The sequence below is a fragment of the Gavialis gangeticus genome, unplaced genomic scaffold (assembly GCF_001723915.1).
Source record: "Gavialis gangeticus isolate Ggan-Ray unplaced genomic scaffold, GavGan_comp1, whole genome shotgun sequence".
NCBI lineage: Eukaryota > Metazoa > Chordata > Crocodylia > Gavialidae > Gavialis > Gavialis gangeticus.
This window is the reverse complement of record NW_017729014.1, coordinates 3,597,095-3,616,379: the sequence shown is the minus strand read 5'-3', so window position 1 is coordinate 3,616,379 and position 19,285 is coordinate 3,597,095. Positions and strand designations below refer to the sequence as shown.

At 44.9% G+C, this 19,285-nt stretch overlaps 1 long non-coding RNA gene across 1 annotated transcript in view; it reads right to left on the bottom strand.

Moving 5' to 3' along the window:
- The window catches only part of LOC109293603, a 259,205-nt gene extending 240,166 nt beyond the window's left edge, over positions 1 to 19,039 (bottom strand). The window contains exons 1-2 of the long non-coding RNA XR_002096340.1: positions 18,678 to 19,039; positions 17,280 to 17,310 (exon numbers count right to left, since the gene is read on the bottom strand). This is a non-coding gene — a long non-coding RNA (uncharacterized LOC109293603). The remainder of the gene's footprint in view (positions 1 to 17,279; positions 17,311 to 18,677) is intronic.
- Positions 19,040 to 19,285: the final 246 nt, after the last annotated feature.

Sequence of the window (19,285 nt, the reverse complement as noted above, 5' to 3'; positions counted from 1 at the left end):
GGTGGGGTATGGGGTGTGTGGGTGTGGGGTTTGTGAGGGGGTGTGGCTGTGTGTGGGGGGTATACGATATGTTGGGGGTGTATATGTGAGGGTAGGGTGTGGGGTATGAGTGAGGGTGCGGTGTTGTGGGGACCCCCACACACTTCCCCCCATGGCACAAAAATGCCAGCAGCAGCAGCAGCAGGTGGCGGGCCCTCAGGGCACTCATGGCATGTGCAGGTGCTGCTGTCCAGTGGCACACAGCTCCAGCAAATGCTGTACATGGTGGCGAGGAGCACAGCCAAGCTGTCCCGCCTCTGTTGAGCGGAGCTCACCACAGCGTACATGGAGCTCCCAGCACTCACATGCCACTGGGGGATACCCCACATGATGAAGCCGGCTGCTTTCCCTGCCCTTTGCTGTGCAAGTCCCAAGACTCTGGCAGAAGTGGAGGGGAGCCCTGACCCCTACTTCCCAACAGAGTCCCAGGACCTGAACGATAGGGGGCACGGAAGGCAGCTAGCTCCATCGTGTGGGGATTCCCCCAGTGGCATGCAAGTGCCAGGAGCTGCTCATGCACTGCAAGGAGCCCTGCATGATAAAGGTGGGCTGGCTTGCCTGCATTCCTTGCCACCACGTGCAACGCTGACTGGAGCCATGCACCACCAGGCGGCAGTGCCTGTGTGGTCCATGAGTGCCCCAAGCACCTGCCGCTTGCTGCTGCTGGTGCTACTGCCGCTGGAGACAGGGGCTGTACACCACGTGGGGAGTGTGCGGGGGTCCCCACAGCCCCCACCCTCCCTCACACCCACACCCTGCCCACCTGAGCTCTGCGCTCCCATCACCATCCCACCCCCGAGCATGGGCTCCGCACTCCAGCCAGCCCCAGCCACACGCTATGCACTCCCACCAAGCTGCAGCTCCTCCCCACCCTCCGCACCCCTGCTGCTTCCTTACCTGCTGCCTAGAGCAAGCACTGCAGCAGAGACACAAGGAGGAGCTGCTGAACACCAGGGAAGCTGAGCAGGTCCCCCAGCAGCTGCAGCAGTGGCAGCAGAAGTCCTGCCCAGAAGCTGAGTGGTGACTGGGCCAGTCCCTTATGCGCACATGAGTGGGAATGAGGCGTGTGGGCTGGGCAGGGTATAATTAGTTGATGGGCACCCACGGGCCAGATGAAATTGCCTGGCAGGCCAGATGCAGCCTCTGGGCCATATTTTGCCTGCCCCTGGATTAAAACCTGTTGGCCTGCATGCTCCACAAATACATAGTAAAAAACCAGACAGTCCGTGTCTATACTGGGAGACAAAGTGGGTAGGAAATGGGGCTATCATGGATGCTGAGGACCAGAGAGAGCAAATTCCTCACCCAAGTTAGGCTGTGATAGAGTTAGGACCCAGATATGCTGAGTCCTTGTCTACTGCATAAACCAAAGAACTGTCCCTCATCCTTGATGCACGTTGATTGAGATTGCTAGGGAAGCAGAATGGGCTTCCCAGAACAAATCTCTGCCTCCTCCTTTCCCTAGAGCCTGGGAGAAAGATGAGTCTTACATGGGCTGGTAACCCTCAAATTTTGTTCTGCAAAGCCAGGAGGATTTTCTAACGACCTCTCTACACATGGAGTTAAAGGCACGATGGGATCTAATACATGATCCACACAATTGCACCTCCTGTCGTGCCACACATGCCGGCAGGAAGTGTGGTTGTAGGATTGTGCATTAAATTCCATCATGCCTTATTGCCAGTGCACGGGGAAGCCCAGTCCTAGGCTCCCTCCAGAACTGGCAAGAATCAAACTCTTGCAGCTGGGAACCCCCTTGGCTGATAGCGCTTACAGCTATGGAGGTGCCCCATGCACCTCTACAGGTGGGATACCACAGCTGCTGTTATTTCCCAGTCATAGGGCACCCCATGCACCCCCAAGCCTCAGAGATCGCAGCAGTGCCCCACAGCTGCCAGGACCGAGATTCCCGCAGCTGTGGACTCTGGGTCCTAGCAGCCACAGGCACTGCTGGGGCTGAGAGTTCCCCCAGCTACAGGGCTCACAGCCCTGGCTACATATGGTGCACCCCTGCTGATGGGAGCCCAGCCAACAGAGCACTACTGCATGTGCAAATTAAAGCTAGATAGCGACCAGCTATAAAGTTGTTACACATGTTCCAGCAATAAGCTTATGCCCAGTTAGACCTTTGTATGGTGAAATAGTTAATTTTCACATATAGCTGGTCTAAATTAATTGCACAATTAATGCAGAATTGTGTGATACATGTAACATGCAGAAAGGGCCTAAAATCCTTAAGCAGCAGATAGGGATCATTTTAATTGGGTAAAGAATCATGTCCACATACTCAGGGTGCATAAAAGCTGTCTCTCTCAGGTGTTTATATCTCACACATCCTTTTCCTTTCAGACCATGTGCAGCTGAAATCTCAGCTTGCAACAAAAACTAATAATAATAGGGTAAGAGGTGTATGGAATTTAAACAGCAACACAGCCTCTCAGTCCAGCTGCACTGACCGTATCATTTACTTGTTCTGCTTCTGAAGTAATTTCTTTGCCCATTTTCCCTCCCACATACATTCCTTTAAGCATGTATTAGTCCAGTCACAGCTGTGCAGTGAAGAAATAAGCAAAGTCTTCCTCTATCAGGCAGCAGCACAATCTGATAGCTTAGCCAGGCAGCCTAGTAAATAAATAAGCAGTAAAGTACATTTAGGACTCTACAGATTTCTTTCTTGAGTTTTTGAAATTGGAAGGAAAAAGACATTATTAAAACCAAGTATGGAAGAGCTGCCTACAAGATTTCTATTTAAAGGAACACATTTGCTGAAAGAATATGCTCTACACATCAAACCAAGACAGCTTTAGGAATAGGGAGTACTTAAACTGATACCTGATAACATTTTCCAGGGTGAATTTCCAGTGCACCCAGAGGAAATCTATTAAGGAAGAATATGAATGCAAGATGAATAGGTTTACTTTCTGTGCAATCAGAATACTGTGTGTTTCATCAAGAGATATGTGAGCCAGGGCTGTGTTCTGTAGCACTCTTACTCATTTTCAGAAGAATTGTGCATCAGGGGTTTGACTTCACTGCAGGCTTAACTTGAGTTACAGCTTGGGCGTTGCCCAGTACACTGCACACAAAACCCCTTAACTCAAGTGCAGTTGTTCAAGAGGATGGCCTTCAGGGGGTGTAAACTACAGCTCTAGCTAGTACAACACATTCACAGTTAACACAACCACTCTGGGCTGTTAATGCAACCCTCCATGAAATTCAAGTGCTTTTTCACATGGCAGCTGCTCTCACTCTGATGACTAGCATTACCTCTGCAGTGAAGGCCAAGCCTAAATCAGAGTGAGCTTGTACTCCCATGGTCCCATGCCTCCACCTAGTCTTCATCCAAATATACCCTTTGGGTCAGCAGTCACTAACTGTCATCTAGACACATGGGGGGAAAAACTTATTTTAAAGTATTCTAAGTTCTCACCTTCCTCTGGACTTCGCAGTCCATTTTATTTCTAGCTGCGTAAGCTCTAAAAGGGCAAGAAGTGTCTTAATTGTTTTGCACAGTGCCTTATTTAAGCAGAGCCAATATATTAATTAATAATGGTTAATAGTAAGTAGGGCTGTGTGAAATTTCAGTGCCTGTTTAATTTCATTTTGGATTCGGACGCTTCAACAGTCAAAACACCAAATATGAAATGAAACTCAGGGCTCCAAAATGAAATGGGCCATCTGAAACGTTTCAGAAATTTTCCAAAACAATTCAGATGTTTCCGAAACTTTTCCGAAGTTCCGGAGGCAGGCTTGCAGGGATACAGGGAGAGGAAGGACTACTCTGATATTGACATCGGTAGCTGGCCAGTGACAACAACCTGTCCCTGAGGTCCCTTCCAATCCCAGTGCTGGGGAATTGAACCAGGGGCTGCGGAATCAAACCGGGAGCCAAGGAATTGAACCAGGAGCTGGGGAAATGAGCCAGGGGCTGGAGACTAGTGGCAGGCACTCTGGCACTGAGTCTGGAAGCTGACGAGATGATAGATCTGCCTGAAAAGGTCTGCTGACTGAATGGCGATATCCTTTCAGCAGCCTGTCCCCAACTCAGGCTTCATAGAATGGCCTCTCCGTCTATTTAGTGAGCATTCTGCTGGACATCATAGTCCTGCTGATGATCTCTTTGGTGACCTGCTTCATGAGGGTGCTGCTGCTGCTCTCTACCCACTGGGAGCAAATCAGCATGCCATCTGCAAAATGCAGATCCACAGAGCACTGACTGCTAAAAGGACATCTCTATTCAGACTGCAGAAGTTTTCAGGCAGACCTATCATCTGGTCAGCTTCCAGACTCAGTGCCAGAGAGCCTGCCACATCTCTCTGGGATAAAACTGCCATGGCACTTGTCAACCCCGTCTTCCTTTTGCAGCTTGCCATGGTCAAGGCCATAGTTAGCAATTGGGTTGGCAGGGTCTTGATTCCCATTCAGAACTCTCTTGGGTGGCCTTGGGTCTTCACTGAGGAGGTTGACATTGATGGCTTCTCAGTGCTGGGCCATTGTACAGCCATTTTGGAGTTCAGTGTATTATAATTTTTGCCTGTTGCTATAGGGAATTGGCTTGTAGGTAAAGTAGATATGCATTAGAATAATGGTCCAGGGAAATGGCAATTGGTTTCTAAAAGCCTGTTTGCAACAGATTTTCCTTCCAGGCCCACTGTGCCCACAGGCAAGGAGCAAGTAGACACACAGGTTAGGAAATTGAAGACATGTACCACACTGTTCCATAACATTAGATAAGGGACTCCACTGTGTTTGCCAGGCCACAGTGTCCAGCTGCAGAGACCTTGGGATGATTTCCAGTTTTGGGGAACAGACGAAATTAAGATGTGTGCATGTGATGGGTTTGTGAAACAAAGGAATATGTTCACAGGACAGAGCATGGACAGTATGACAACCACAGGGAAACCAATCAATGATGTCCAAAGATGAAGAGTCATCAAAGGAGAAAAAGGACACAAAAGGAGGGATTTCAAAGCAGCAAAGGGTCCCTGAGAGGGGAACCAGAGGTCACCATGGACAGCCCGTCTCACTCAACCTCCAGGCTGTTGACATCTGACATTCAAGAGAGAATCTCAGAGTGAAACACGCATACTGGCCAGGCGTACTTTGACTCTGTGAACCCTGGGATAGACATAGAATTGTTTGCATTATTATCTGCTATCACTGTATATCAATATAATTTGCCTATTATTGAATGGAGAGGTTGTGGTCAGTCTGAGGGTTTGGGTCCACCCAAAACAAGGTATCTGGGTCATAAATCCAGTGCCAACAATTTAGTTTGAGTGCTAGCATAAAACAGATCAGAGGATTTCACCATGCAATTTCTGGAAAGGCCTCATGAGATCCAGCATGTACTGAAGAAAGAGATTTAGCCTTCATTAAAGACTTCATGCTCTGGAAAGCCCCACTATAACCCTACTTAAATTGTTCTAACAGCTAATTTCCTTCAGAGTTTAACATGTTTTCCCTCATTTCTAGTTCAGCTTGATTGAGCTTCTTCTTCCAAGTATTTTCCATTCCACCAGTTCTCTGGATGACCTCATTGTCAACAAGCCTGCTCATCACCTTGCACTTTTCTATTCTGGTCCACTGCCCTGTCATTTGTGTCTAGGCCTGCATGAGTTTCACCCTGAGTGGAGTCAATCTCTCCCAAGGAGTATTTCCCACTGCTCCATTTTCCCAGTATTTTCTGCCCTGCAGTTGAGTGACATGCTTCAGGTTGTAATGTCTGTCTCCCATGTAACAGTTTTGCCAACAGCTCCCCATTTCCTGGCTTATAATAAAGCCTGTTTTAACTGCCATTCTCAATGTCTCCATTCACTTCGTATTCCTGCCCTATGACCCCAGCTATGCCCTTGCAGAGCAGAAGGTAGCATTTAATTTATTCCCTTATTTTTCATTTTTCCTATGTCTCCCCACTCCATCTCAGTCTTCCTCACTTATTGCAGTGGTATATCAGCCCATCACCATCATCCTGCAAGGTATAGATTTGGCAGATGGGGAAACAACCACTGGCAAAGTCTGATGAGATTTCCAAAGCCCAAGGGGAGACTTGTGTAATGGGTTTCAACAGGAGCTGCATAATTAAACAGCTTTCAGAATCTCAGCCCAAGTGACGTGCTCAAGGACACACATGGAATTATGTAAGAGCTGGGACACAAACACAGATCTCCAGAGTCCCAGCTCAGAGCTATAGCCACTTTACTTTTCCCAGCATGTGTCTCTGATAATTGGTCTCCTCGCTCACATTCTTTTCAGATCAGGTCCCGTCACAGAATGCATTATTGCTCCCTTTCTGAGGAAAGGGCCTATTGTTTTCTCCCCTTCTCAGTCCAGTCTCCTTTTCCACTTGATCCTGCATTAAAGTCACATACAGCTTGCCAAAGAACCATTGAAATGAATAGCACGCTTGCAAAAATTGATTGTAGTGGGACTTTGCATAGTAAGCAACACGTAACAGTTGATACATGATGTTGTGTAGGAAAATGCTCCATGGGAAATTATATTGTCAGTTGCTTCTACAACTCATGGTGATTCAAGTAGAATATTTGCCTTATGAGCAGCAAAAGGATAGTTACAGAACCATGTAACTAAAATGGCTATGATTTAAATGCAGGAAAGTGAGGGAATTATCAGGGTTAAGGCTTTCACTTTGCTCTGGAATCCCTCTGCTAAGCCTTGCCCTTGCAGTTTTTTTGGCATGTGAACTCAGGATGGAGGGAGTCTGTAGAAACTACACTACTTAGCAGCTACTGGAAGAGCTAAGGGCAAGTACAGGCAGAGAGAGAAACAGTTTCTATTCTGATTTCCCTTGGACTACGAAACTCCATGCATGTCAATCAATCTACTGGCACCATCATTCTTTACAGAGCATGGTCTATGTGCCAATGAGTTCTTTGATGGCTGCTGAGTCCAATGCACAAATGGCAGCTCCACCCACAGGTTGGGCACACCCATGGACTAGCAATGCTCTGAATCCCAGCAGATTCTTTCTTCCTCTGACACCAGTTATCACAAAACTTGATCCAGTCCACCTCGCAGCACCTTGCTCCATCTACAAGCCGACTCTGCCAACCAGAGCAGCATGCTGCACTCTTTCCCAATCATCAGAGATTCCAAAAGATGCTAGGTCATCTTTGCAAGTATCCCAAAATTTGTGTAGTGGTCTGCCTCTCTTTCTGGACCCTTTGTGAACTTCAGAGTACAGCACATTCTTTGGGATCCTGTGATCTGCCATTTGCTTGACATGACCAAGCCCCTTAAGTTTTTTCTTACTAATCAACATTCCCATGAACAACATACCAGCACAATTTAACACTTCCACATCTATCACACTGTCTTGCCACCTTATTTGAAGAATTTTACACAGGAATCTGATATGAAAGCTGTTTAGTCTTTTGATAAGTTTTACATAGGTCATCCATGTTTATGAGTCTTATAGAATAACAGATAAAATATATGTTTCCTAAATACAAATTTTCACCTTAGTTGGCAGTTTGTTATTGATCCAGCTCTGTCTTGCAAAAGACCAAAGTTCCTGGATGCTTTGCCAATTCTACTAGAAAACTCATCATCAAGATCTACATTTCTGGTAACAATAGAGACAAGGTAAAAAAATTGGTCAACAACATCCAGATGAGTACCATCTAGGGTGATAGCTGGAACTGGTTCTGAAGAGCCTTGGTACCTGATAACAATCTTCTTCTTCAAGGTTTTTTGCTATCCCAAAGATTTTGCATGAGTCAAAGAACTTTGTAATGGGATGTGGCTCACACTGTTGATGTCCTACAACAAGGGCTGCATCATCTGCAAACAACAGCTCACTTAGGATGATCTCCTTCACCATTGTCTTAGTTCTGAACCTTGCAATGTTAAACAGTCTTCCATCATGTCTAGTGCTGAGATAGACACCCTCTCAAACATTAAAGAATGTATGTTGAAGCAGGAATGAGAAGTAAATGTTAAAAAATGTGGGAGTCAGTATGCAGCCCTTTTTCACTCCATTGTTGATGCTGAACGAGTCAGACTCTTGGTTTTCATACATTATAGTTGCCTTCATAACACTGTGTAAGGATTTCACAAGGTTTAACAGTACAGACAACCAAGCTTCTTTAAAACAGTTTAAAACCCCAACTGAATAACTGTGTCAAAGTCTGTGTTAAATCTATAAAAAAAATGTTAAATCTATAAGAGCCATGTACAGTGGGATATGCTTTCCTCTGTACTTTTACTGCAGTTAAGTTACAGAAAAGACCATATCTATGGTGGACCTTTCTGAGCGGAAGCCGCACTGGCTCTCAAGATAGATTCTGTCAGCTAATGTTTGAAGTCTAGGTAAAAGAATACAGCTTAAGATTTTTTCTGCGGTATTGAGAAGAGATATACCTCTGTGGTCATTACAGTCACTTCTGTCTCCTTTGTTTTTATAGAGTTGGAAGAAACAAGCATCCTTGAAATCTTTGAGGAACAGTTTTTTCCTTCCAACACAGTAGCAGGACCTCATGCAGCCTTTGCAGCAAGTCTTTGTTTGCACATTTGTACATTTCAGCAGGTAAACAGTCCAATCCTGAAGTTTTGTTATTGGGAATATTTTTGATGCATTGTTCAAATTCCTTTAGCGTAGGCTAGGCATCCAGTGAAGTCATAACGTCAAACCCAGGCAATTCATCTAGCACACATTGGTCTACTACAGACTCCCTTAAGTACAATAAAAGTTCTGTTATCCGGCATCTTACAAGCTGGCATGCTCCACTAACCGGCACACCGGCTTGTAAGATAAAAGTGAAACCAGAAGTGCCCACTGTGGCACTTCCGGTTTCTCCAAGCCTCCATGGCTCGGGGCAAAGCAGCCTGCGCTGCCGAGCCCCCATGGCCTGGGGGCATAACAGCTGTGCAGGGCTGTGCAGGGCCCGCCTCCCTGTCCCACAGGGCCCACAGGGCCCTGCAGGAGGGGCAGCGATGCTGCGGGAGGGGTGGAGGGACACCCCAGATGCGGCGTGAGAAGCGGCGGCCACTCAATTAACCAGCATTATTTTGTTATCTGGCATCCCCTGTTCTCGGGGGATGCTGAATAACAGAACTTTTACTGTATATCATTCCATAGTGCTCAATCCACCTCTCCAGTTATTTCCCCTTATCAGTTATGATATCGCCATCCAGGTCTTTCAATGAAGCTGTCTTGCACTTTGGCAGCCCAATGGCTTTTCTAATGCCCTTATACAGCCGTCTACTGTCACCTGCGTCAGCTGCCTGTTGGATGCTGTCACAAAGACCCAGCCAAAATTCTTGAGCACACCTCCTGGAAGCTGTTTGCACAGCCTTACAGGCTTTTCTTAGGTTGAGCAAATCAGTAGTAGAACTAGACTTGTAGGTGATTAGGGCAGTTTTTTTCTCTCAATGAATGGCAGCAATACCTCCAAATTATCTGCAAACCAGCCAACATTTTTCTTAGTGGTCTTTCCAAAACTCTTGATTCCCACATTGTACATACTTGTCTTCAGGACTTCCCATGCATCTGATGCAGTTTCATTCATTCCAGCTGACTTTCTACTGCTTCACTGAAAAGCTTTTTCTTGACAGGATCATTGATTTGGCACAAGTCAATACGAGGTTGTCCAGCAGACTTACTGCAGTGGATCTTCTTAGCTCAAAATTTAACTTTGCAGCAGACAAGGGAGTGATCTGTGTCACAGTCTGTGCTTTGAAAAGATCATGTACACAGGACATCTTTCAAGTGTATATGTCTTGTCAGCACCAAGTCCAGCTGATGACACTGCTGGGACAATGGGTATCTCCATTCTGTTCTTCTTCTGATGATACCAGCAAAGAAGATGTTGGACTTGACTGGCACAGAGCTCAAGAACTCTCTGATCATTGTCGTTCATATGTCCAATGCCATGCCTACCCAGAATCCCAGGCCAGATCTCAGTATTGGACCTAACACTTGCATTGAAGTCTCCAAGTACTAGGATGGGCTCTGTCCATGCAATCCTGCCAAACAGCTCTTCCAGCTATTGAGAGAAGCTGTCCTTCTCATCACTAGCCTGAAGAGTTGGATCATAAACACTGGCAGGTTGATGAATCCCTTCTGTAGTCTAATTCAAAGCATCATGGTATGTATGGACACTGCAATCAGAGATTTATACAATGACTTAAGTTCATTTCTGATATCAAAACCTACACCATGCTCTCTTCTTACTCCTCCAGGTTTAAGAGTGCCCAATGTGATGCTATTGCAAAAGCATGGCTGTACTCAGACTAAAGCACACAGTAATAATTGGGCAGAGGTAGTTACAGTTCACCCATGTACCAGTTTGCCCATCCACTCAACACAAATGCTCCCTCTCTCCATTTCTTGTTTCCTCTCTCCTTCAACATTTGTGCTGCCCTTGGCTGGAGAAGGAAAATAAGAGGAACTAGACATTACAGCCAATATCCTCCAATGGGGTACTGGCCAACAGGGCTCAATTAAATGCAACATGTTGCAATTGCACAGAATCTTTCGGGGATACGGGTCTGGAAGGAACCCCCAGATCACTGAAGCCTGTTCCCTGCCATTGTAGACAACCTCACCATGTAATCCTTTCATTGGTTTTATCCAGATCCATTCTGGTGTTTTACCCCATCACTCTGATGGGAAGAATGGGCCAGAACTTTGCTCCTCTCATAGTCAGAAATCCAATCCTAATTTCCAGCATAAATCTATTCCTGGTCAGTTCTTGTATAAATGTTGTCCTTTAATTTAAATAGCTCTTCTCTCTCCCTAGTGTTTACCTGACAAATGTATTTATAAGCAGCAGTCATATCCTCTCATCCCTCACTTTGTTGGCTAAACAAGCCAAGCTCTTCCCATTTCCTCTTCTAAAGACAGATCTCCACTCCCCTGATCATCCTAGCAGGCCTTGTCTACTCCTGGCCTATATGAGCTTTTTTCTCCCTGTCAGGCCATGGCCTCAAACCTGGAGCCTCAGCTGGCCCGTTCACCATGGCCTAGACTTTCTAACTAACCATTCAGAGTGGGCAAGACTAGAAGAAGCATTCATCAGGGCCTCTGCTCCCTGCCACCAGAGTGGTTAGTTGGGGTCAGCTGACCCTACACTTCCCTCCATATAAACCCCTACACAAGAACAGGAAATGTCTGGGCAGCAGGTCTCAGGCTGAACCCAGATTGCCTTGCTGTTCCTTCTGGCTTGTTCCTTTGCTTTTGTTCTGCTTGATCTCCTGGCTACTTGATCTGGCTTGCCCTCTGACCCCATGGTTTGTCTGATCATTCAGCTTCCTGAATTGGCTCATCCCTAGATCCTGCTCCCTATTTGATCTCCTGGCTTCTCAATCCAGCATGACACTGCCACAGTTTGGTCAGCAGAACTGTACACAGTATTCCTGCTGATGAGTCCTTGAACATTAGCATTAATGCTTCCTTGTCTCTGCTAAAAATACCTCTCCTGATCCAGCCTAGGATTGTATTTGCTTTATCTACAGCTGCATCATATTAATGGCTTGCTGGATTTCATCAGCTAGTTACCCTCAGATCTTTTTCTTCTTCAGTTGTTTTCAGCTGGTGAGCTCTCACTTTGTGCCAGAAATTCTTGTTATTGGTTCCTGAATGCATGGCTTTGTGTTTTGTATTAATGAATGTCATCCCATTTCTAAAACTCCAGTCCTCAAGGTCATTCAGTTCTTCCTGTGTATTAATCTCCTCTTCCTTTATATTGATGATTCCTCCCAATTTTGGGTCACCCTGGAAGCTCGCTTCTCTACTATGGAAGTGAACTTGCTAGCTATAGCTTGGACCATCACAGGGTTGTCATACAAGTTCATAGAGTTGGCACGCTCTGCTGGAGAGAAACTGTAAGATGGCATAACAGGTGAATGCTACACCTTGAGACAGACTGAACTCCCAGGGCATGTCTACACTAGATGCTTACTGCACATTAACCTAATAACATGGTGTAGTAGTGTGCCAGGGCAAAAACAATGCTAATAGCCTACTGCTCCGTGTTATTAGGCTAACGCACAGTAAACATCACTAAATAACCATGAGCTGCTGCTACTGCGCAGTAACTCTAGGTACTGCACATTTGGTTAGTACTTTATTAAGGAAGTACTAAACTAAATGAGCAGTATCTAAGGTGCATTTAATGAATGTGTAGACAGCCTTCACCCCAAGTAGGCATTCTGTTGTGTTCATGTTCAGCCACCATGCCCACCACTGTGGTGTCTGAATGTCTTCCAGAATACATTCAGTTATGGGACTAGTATCTGTCATGAATAGTTGTTTCTTTCTGCTTGCCTTCTTCTCTCCCAGGGGTGGGGAGGTTTGAGTATGTACTGAATTCTTTTATCGTGCCATCATTGTTATCCATTGGAATAGCATAGAGTAGGCAGACCAGAGGCAAGGTGCACCAGCAAAACTCTAGAGGTGGTCAAATTAGGATATGATGCCGGTCTGGAAGGAGGTGCCCTAGCACCACCATCCAGTCTCAGCTGTCTGTTACTTGCTTTTAAGAGGACTAACTCACACCCAAACACTGGGGTTCATACCAGGCATTAAGTCAACAGGGCCTGCTTCCCTTATTGACACCAGCACTGGTGTGAAGGAGGGAGAAATCTCAAGGTATGGAGAATACACAGGCAACTACTAGAGGCACTTCAGACAAAGCAATAAAACACATTGTCCTGGACTCTAGAACTGGACAGGCTGAGTAAGGTGATGATCCTTAACCTCTTAGTTGCTGAGGGACAGCTTGGCTCTCCCCTCCTCCTCTTTCTTGCCACGCTACAGTTGCCAACCCAAATAGGAGCCCAGGTCCCTGATGCTGAACACTGAGGGCACTGCTGAGTCCCTGCATTTAGCTTCAGATTTGTGAGTCATCTGCTCACAAAGTGATATATATCTGAATTACTCCATCAGAGACCCTGAGACAAAGTAATTTATGGAGTGTGTGAGTGTTTGGGTTTCAGCAGCAAATATTCTTCAGGTTAGGAATAAATGATTAAAATGTGCTAATTAAATTCATCTGGCAAGGTGGCCAGGCCTCAGTAAATGGATCAGGCTCCCAGCCAATTTGCTGTACTGCTTAATGAGAAGTTACATGTATAAAGAAAACATTGCATCTGCAGGGAACGGTCTGTGGAGCGTGGCTGAGAGGAGCCGCCAGCTCTTCTGTCAAAGCCCAGTGCATTTTAACACTTCCAGCTAGAGGCAGTCATGTCAACGAAGGAGCAACAACACACGCACACATCCTCATGCAGTGCCTAACACACAAACCTGCCCTGAATTTCTCCTCAGCATTATTCTTTTTTCTGCACTCCAGTGGTGTTGTGTAACCCCCTCTGACATGGAGCTGTGGGCAGTTTTGGCAGGAGTCCCTGTCTGCAGGGCTCAATAGGTTCTTTAATGGGAAACCCCACTAGTTTCCCCAGGGAAATCAAGGAAATGTAGAGTGAAAGCTGAAACCACACCCTGGTGGCAGGAAACTGGGCTTCACACAGTGAATCACATCACCCTCCCATTTGCAAGCCATGGGCTAAGTTTAAGGCTTCATGCTGAATTCCCAGAGGGTTCTCACTGCTTCCAGGCAGACCTTTCATGGCATTCTGCCAGTCTATAATGTGCCTTATTTTTATTTTCTCTCACATCATTTTCAGTTTCATGTGTTAGAGTTCAGCATAATCCTCATGCAAAGCTTAATCTGTACAGAAAATGCTTTCTCCCTGGGAGGGAATTGCTGAAGGCAGATGAAGGTGCGATATGACATTCATATTAAGCCTCCAGTCCCCCAGTCCCTGTTAGCATCGTTTGCTGGAATCGCCACAGTCACAGAGAAATAGTGTAATAAAAGCAGAATTTTAACACTGTATTTGAAATGCCACATTTATTTGTTCTCTTATTATGTGATGGCAAATATACCAGCAAATGTATTATTAAGGGTCATTCAGAGTGATGTGGTTGTTGATAAATTAACTGCCATCTGCGTGTCACTTGGTAACTTGTAATCATTCACAGCTATTCTGAGCTAAGTCACTCAGATAAAACTAGTTGTGCTAAATTTAATTTTTAAAATTGCCTAGAAATGTTGGGTGGGAATGTTGCCATTCAGAGGTGCTCTGAGACACACACCCAAAGTGTGCAGTGTAGGCACTGTGCATCAAGCAAGCAGTTGGCAGCTGAGTTTTATAATACACCGGACCAAGTTCTCAGAGGCAGAGAGAAGGAAAATCATGCTCAATTACTGCAAAATAGTTTGAGTTTTTTGGAATATTTTTTCTTCCTGAACCAGGTCACAGCACACAAAACTTGTTGGGTTTCATAGCACTTGAATTCTACAAGTTTCCTCAGATTCAGATGGTCTCGTGGCAGGAAAGGCCATATGAAATGGAAACAGGCCCTCATGGGAGCACCACCTTCCCCCCTTGCCTGTCCTAGGAGGTGGCCAAAGTCTTGGAAATCTTGGTTTCCAAGGGTACCAACATAACAGCTGCTGTGAACCAGGGAGTCCATGACAGCCACTTTGTACCAGCCTTCTACCATGCAGGCTGCAGAACAGCCAGAGAGAGGAGTCAGGAAAGCAGGTGGGTTTCAGCCACAGAGTCTTGTTTTTGCTAAAAATTTCATCAAAACAGGCACATTTTAAACATGTCAATGTCAGTAAATGATGCCCCACCACAATGATTCAATGCATGTCACCATAGATTGGTAGTCAAGTCATGAAGCAAATTTGCAGCATGAAGCAACATAAGGCTTCAGCAATTATGCTGAGACACTGGTTTGGAAAAGGGGGGAGAACACCTTGGTCTGATTAGTACAGTATGGTGAGGAACTTCAGTTGTAAGGAAGTGTGTATTAAGGCTGCTTCTATGGCTACAGTGGCCTTATTATGAGGGAATAGGTATCCCTTGAATGGAGTGGAAGCTGTAGAATTTACATAGTGATGAGGCATTTCAGTGGGCCCAAGAACTACAGTTGATTTTCTTTTCCAGCTAAAAGCAGGTGTGAGTGGTACTTATTAATCTGAGTCCACCTCTAAATGCACTTAACAATTCAAGTTCAATTAATTTTCAGAGTGCCCAGGTAGGAAGTAATCATTAAAAACACGTAAATTAAATTACTTGGGAGCTTAATAGATTAGTCATTGACTTTCCAGCTTATGTTGGATCTTAACCTTCAACAGAAATTAATCAGCAATCAGTTCTCTGAACTGGCTATAAAAGGTCACAACACAGTGGCTGAAACATACACTAAATGAAACCTTAGCCTCAGAGCTGTCTGTCAGGAGGAGGTAGAAAAAGAGATGGACTGCCATGGAACTTCATCCTTGGGATGCCATGGAGCAGACACTTTTAGACTCATCCTTGCCTTGATATTTGTCTGTGAGAAATGAGCCCCGTGTGTGACATCTGTGCTCATAAATCCATTGTATACAAAGTCACTGAATCCTCATTGCTCTGAACACTGAATGTGTTTTGATAACTTTTGCAATGGAAGTGTGGGTTTACCTGGACACAGTGCTTTATGCCCTGGGGGACTATCGTCCAGTCTCACACTTTGCCTTCTAAAGGAAGACCATTTGGGGAAGGCTGTAAGTACAGATAACAGGGAAAATAAGCTCTTAAAAATTATAATACACTGCATTAAGACTTGGACCATGGGAACTATTTCCAGTGTGCTGCAACAATGATTCTACTAACTTATTAGGAGCAGTGACACACTCTCTATAGAGGTACATCGTAACAAATCTCTCTCTACTGCCACATACGCATGCAATGAGGTGTCTGTATCATTCCAATCACAGAAGTAAATGTTTTTAATGGGAATTTGGCACAAAATTCCTTTAAGTACCCTGGGTACTGCCACCTTGATAGTGGAGTGAAGGATAAATTAGTAAGGGAGGCAATGATGAATAAATAAAATAAGTGCCAATGAACACAGAGATGCCCACTGACTTGTCATTTCTTCACCTCAAACCTTTAGTAATTTGCCCCTGTAAAACATAAACTGAGCTATGCTGCACCATCATTCCTGCTCTTATCATAGCTATGCCTGTTGCTAGTGACCATTTGCATCCAGCCAGGTGCAGAGACAAACAAAAGAAGGTTTCCTGGGGAAGGCAAAGGGGGCCTTTATCTATCTTACTCTGAGAACATATGATGCAAAATCAGTATCATAACAAGGGCAGAACAAGGTGTCAACTTAGAAGGGGCACCTGGCGTCAACTTAAAAGGGGCACCAGTATGCCCCCCTTCCCTTAGAAGTTTTTTCCATGGGAGGGACAGCCCTGCCATAGAATATCTGTGGGGTACTACAGTGAGCAAGGCAAGTGAAATGCACCCCCCCCCCAGCTTTGTGGTGGGAGGAACAGTCCTGCACCCTAAAGCATTACTGGTGTGGGGAGTAAATGGGATACCAGGAGCAGCCTTGGGGAGTCCACAGTGGCTGGGCTGCTGCACTGGCGTGCAGTAAGTCCATTCCTTAGCTACAGCAGCCAAACACATGCCATTACAGAAGAAAGCTGTAGCAGCTGCCACCCAAGCATGGAGAGCAGTATCAAGTAAGACTCCACCGGACCACCCTCCTGCTCTCCAATAGTCAGCATAATACACACCCCCACCTCTGCCCTGGGCACTGAAATAGCTTGCTACGCCTCTGTGCAAGATGTTCTTGCTGCTATAAGTGGGATCTAGGCACACATCGCCACATGACTGAATCCCCCATCTGTCTGTCAGCAATGTCCTAAACAAATGCATAAGGAAAAGCCTGGTGAATTTGTGCACTGAGCCATCACGGGCGAACTCCAGATGCCTGTCCTGGGGTATCACAGACAAGGCTAAAATAGAAGAAGAATGAGAATCCTAGTAATGCTAAAGCTGGGAAACTGAGGTGAGGAAGAAAAAAGAGAGCTGAGAAGCTCCTGCAAAGTTGACAAGAAAGTTGCTAAAGCTCATGTCAGTGGAAGATATTTAGTTTTTTGAGCACCAGAAATTTTTTCCATGTTCAGGGTTTGAGAAGCCTCTAACAGCGAGGTAGCCGCAGAGGCATTGCCTTTCAGGAAATGCCCCCATCCCTCAATCTCTGTGAGTTCCTGGGCTTGTTAGTCAGGTAATTTTCTATTTAAAAAAAAAAAAAAGGAGCAACCTTTAGTGTAGAAAAAAGTGACTAAGACAGATGCCAGTTTATACCAGAGATCTAAGGAAGATATTTCTAAAACTGCAATTACCAGAAAAGGGGAAAAATTACTACTTACTTCAGGGATTTTTACACATGGAGAAGCAGAGCTGTGGAAAATAATCAGAGCAATATGTTTGCAAAAATACATTATTTATAATGAAATATTTCACAGCAAAAGGTCACTAAGAGAAATTGAAGGCTAGTAAGTAGTTGCTTTATTGCCATAAGGTTTATGGTCACCTTTAATTAAGATTATAATAGGCAAGTTTTAAATCTATTAAGCAAGCCCAGTTTAGGGCCCAGCCACCAGTTTCAAGAAAAATGAACTGCAGAGTCAACTGACAGTCATAGCTTGGCCAGTTTGCTCTGCTGTGAATCAGGACAATTCCTCACAGGATTATTTTCCATACACACACACACACAACACAAAGCCTTAACCAGCATGTTGCTAGAGCCAGATTCATCAAGGGGGTATGCAATAGAGATACAGGTAGAAAGTCCCTTTTTTGTCCACATTCTCCTCCACATAGGGTGCATCTACACATTGACCTACAACAAACTTGTTACTGCACCATGCATGTGGTGCACAGTTAGTTTTAGGCACTACTTCTCCATAGAGCATGCCACTATGGCAAAGTAGCTGCCAGTCACATGTAGATTCACGTGATCATAATGTCGCCATAGAGCACTGTATGGCGATGTAACGTGTCACTACAGTGATGTAGGTGTTGTGTAGATGCACCCATAAACACCTTACAGACCTAACTATGGGCAGGCACAGACATTTTTTCACACGAGCCCTGGGTGTCACACCTGTGTTGTCTGCAGTAAGGAACTCAAAAACAGATGCTGCCAGATACGTACCTTAGAATATCAATCTTCTTTATTTCCATCTGAGGTCTCTTTAGTCCTGATTCACTGATACAAAGGCTTTTTGGTGATATGTTAGGAAGAAACCCATCTGCCTAGAACAAAATGTGGCTTTCATTTCAATATATACAGCAGCTGAAGGTCCAAAACTTCGGAGAAGTCAAAACTCTTGACCTTAATTTTACTGAGATCCTTAGTTTCAAAACCATTAGCTTTTCCTGAGAGCAGCGAGGTGTACTGAATAAAATGGGTAAATAGTAGTGTTTTTATAACATCAATCAAAAAGGAATTAAAGCCCCTTTTGCATTCTTCCTTCCCTCGACATTCTTTTTTTAAGTTACAGACTGGGTTTTGATTGGGGCTAAAAGAGCAATAAGGACAAGGTAGAACATTTTAACCACATTTCTTATCCTGGAAATAGCCCTGCCCACCAGATAGTGTTTAGGGATTGGTAAAGCACAATTAACCCTTAATTGGAACATGAACAAAGAACACAGACAACTCAGTGTCCTAAAATCAAAGTCTAATTTTATTAGTACAAGAAGTATTATCTTAGCAGTTTCTATATTCAGAAAGAGAAAAACACTTAGTACAATGATCTCACCCAATCCAAGATGTTACTTTGCTCGGAAAAGATGGCCACTCTGTTCATGAAGCAAAGGGTGTATTGTTGTCTGGGATGCTCCAGACAGATATTGAAGGCTGGATTTATGATGACAATGATAACGATGCCACACTTAACTTTCTTGCTGCTCACTTTTATGCTTTCCTTTAACTTCACTCCTTTGATGAGCCCTTGCTTTCAGATTGGTCTCTTTGCAGTCAACATATTGTCCATATTCTATCCTATCAGCGTATTCAACAGACCCGTCATGAGCATACCTCTTAATTTGGCTGTTTCCCAGTGTCTTACTTTGGGCATTGTCCACTGATCTCTCTTATCACCTTTCATTAACATATCCAATCATTTCATCCCTCTGATTCAGCCAGTTAATGCCAAGTTCAGTTAATTTGAGCTAGTAACAAAACTACCGCTATGTTGTGTTAGAAAAACTTCCCACAGTGATAGAAAAGGAAAGAAACATCATGCGAGCAAACTCAAGGCCATAAGCTGCTTGCAAGAGGCAAAGCCAGCTGATGTTGCAGACACGAGCAAAATGAAAAGTTCAGATAACAATGAGGCTATACAGAACTTTAGGCTGAATATAAAAG